The sequence below is a fragment of the Egretta garzetta genome, unplaced genomic scaffold (assembly GCF_000687185.1).
Source record: "Egretta garzetta isolate BGI_Z169 unplaced genomic scaffold, ASM68718v1 scaffold341, whole genome shotgun sequence".
Lineage (NCBI taxonomy): Eukaryota > Metazoa > Chordata > Aves > Pelecaniformes > Ardeidae > Egretta > Egretta garzetta.
In genome coordinates, this window is record NW_009258546.1 from 139,602 (window position 1) to 142,081 (window position 2,480).

Consider the following 2,480-nt stretch of genomic DNA (forward strand, 5'->3'; position numbering starts at 1 on the left):
CCCCGTGGGGAACGGGTGGCGGGGCCCTGCCGGGGCCAGCGCTGCCGCTGTGATGGTGCTGAGGGATGTAAATTGGAGCCCGAGCAGAGAGCACAGTTCACCTGAAGGAGACAGAGATTTATTGGGCTGCAGATGTTGAAAGCAAAATTCAGCAAGACTGCTGACTCGAGCGCTTTGCCATATTTACAATTACTGGGGATCTAATGGCGAGCTTTCCAGCGAGCAGGGCTCAGCGGGAGCAGGTACCAGTGCCCGCTCGTGAGGGATGTAAATTGGAGCCCGAGCAGAGAGCACAGTTCACCTGAAGGAGACAGAGATTTATTGGGCTGCAGATGTTGAAAGCAAAATTCAGCAAGACTGCTGACTCGAGCGCTTTGCCATATTTACAATTACTGGGGATCTAATGGCGAGCTTTCCAGCGAGCAGGGCTCAGCGGGAGCAGGTACCAGTGCCCGCTCGTTACGGGGGGACGCTATCTGAAATCGAAGCTCATGGTGGGAGAGGCAATGCTGAGCGATTTCAGACTCCATTTCTGCCGTGACATCTGCGGGGGGATCGCTCTGAGCTTCGATAACCTCAGGCACCTCGTTTGGTGTCGTGGCAGCTCCCTGCGGGCTGCGGCAGAGCCCCCAGGATCTGTCCCCCGCCGCCGGCAGTCACCCGTGGCAGAGACCCCAGCTTCGTCTGAGGACCTTCCTGAGGCTCTGGGTACTCAGCACCAAAAGTGGGGGTGATTCCAAGCTGCTGCGGGATGCTGAGCTCGCCAGGGCGGGGGAGACGTTCGCCACCCCACCTTCTGCCCAGCAGCCGACGGTGAGTGCTGGTCCGGAGCGAAGCAAAGTGCTTGTCGAGCTGCTACGCGGCTGTCCTGCCCAGTTTGACAACAGGGGCTTCTGCTTTGGCCTGACTGGTGCTGTCTGCAAGCACATCCAGCACCGTCGGCTCTGCCGCCCTCTGTACCCGCTGCCTCCCCCCTCCCCGGCCGGGTTTTGGGGCAGGGAGCCCCCAGCCGGAGTCCTGCGCAGCACCGCTGGCACTGGCCCTGGCAGGCAAGCAGCAGGATGGGTGCCAGCACTGCCCCGGCTCTCACAGCTGGTGCTGGGTCCAGGCTGGGGCAGGAGCCGTCCCCGTTGGCGTGGGATCACCCTCCTGGCTCCAGCCGTGGGTTACGGGTGGGATTTTGGCGCTGAGGCGTTGGCCGGGCCCTGCTGGAGCACGTGGCTCGTGTAGTGGTGAGCGTGTGTGTGCACACGTGTGTGCTCCTGGGCTGGTGACGGGCAAATACCTGCTTGTATTTCCTTTATTGTTCTGATTCCCTCAGAAATGAAATAAAAGCTGCGTGCTGGCTGTAGGAGGGAGCGGTGGCCTCGGAGTGAGAGGCTCATTCTCTCTGCCGCGCTGGCTGCCTGCAGCTGGCAGAGGAAATAAATCTCCCCGAGAAAACCACTTTGCTCGCACAATTTCAATCCAGCAGGGCATAGTGGCATCACTCACTTCTTGTTTTATTTAGCTGATAATCTTTTATTGGGCCAGTCGAGACCTGTGGAAGCGCAATGGCTTTACCGGGCTGCCGCTCGGAGCTGGGAGCTCGCCGACCTCCATCGGCTCCCGTGGGCAGCTGGGAGGGCAGCGATGCCCGGAGGTAAATCCTCTGCCAGGGGCTGAGCGCAGGCAGCTCCGCGGCCACGCTGGGACATGTGGGTCCCCCTGAGCTGTGGCCCTGCAGAAGCACTGAAGGCCCCCGCGGTTTGGCTCCCCGTGCCCACTGTTGAGGACAAGACGTGTCCTTCTGCTCGCCAGGTGGCTCTGAAGGTGGCTCAGGGCCATCTGCTCAGCAGGATTTAGAGGACTCAGCACTGGCGGTGGCCCCAGGGGCTCTGCAAACACCTCTGCCGGTGATGGATGTGCTGAGCCTGGGACAGGGGAGGCTCCTTCACCAGCACGCACCGTCATGGGCACCCGATCGCCCTCGCTGGGGACGGGGCTGATGGGGCTCTGCCGTCATCCCCGGCTCCCCGCGGGGTCCACGTGCCCCGTGGGAGCGTGTCCACGCTCCCCTGCAGGCACCTGGGGGCACCTCGCCCTCCCGCCCCTGCTCCCCCTGCTAATGCAAGCGCTGTGCCACAGCCGACACCGTGCGCATCCCTCAGACAGGTTTGTCATCCGGCCTGTCGCTGCGTGGCAAGGCCATGTCACTAATGAACACATCCAGCAGGCTGAGTGCCTGCAGTCGCTAATTGAAAGCGTTCACAATTGGGAATTAATGTGGGTTAGGCACACTCCCTGCACTAATAAAGATTTGCCTTTCAAAAATCCACTTCAGCTAAAGCCGGCAGAGGACAACCAGCCGCAGTGCCCTGTCCCATGCTGGGGAGCAGCCAGGGCCACCAGGTCCCCGCAGCACCGCTGCTCCCCAGCCATCGCTCTGGCCCCGCAGCTGCATCCTGAGCAGTTTAGGGTGGCTGTGCCCCGGCGGCTCC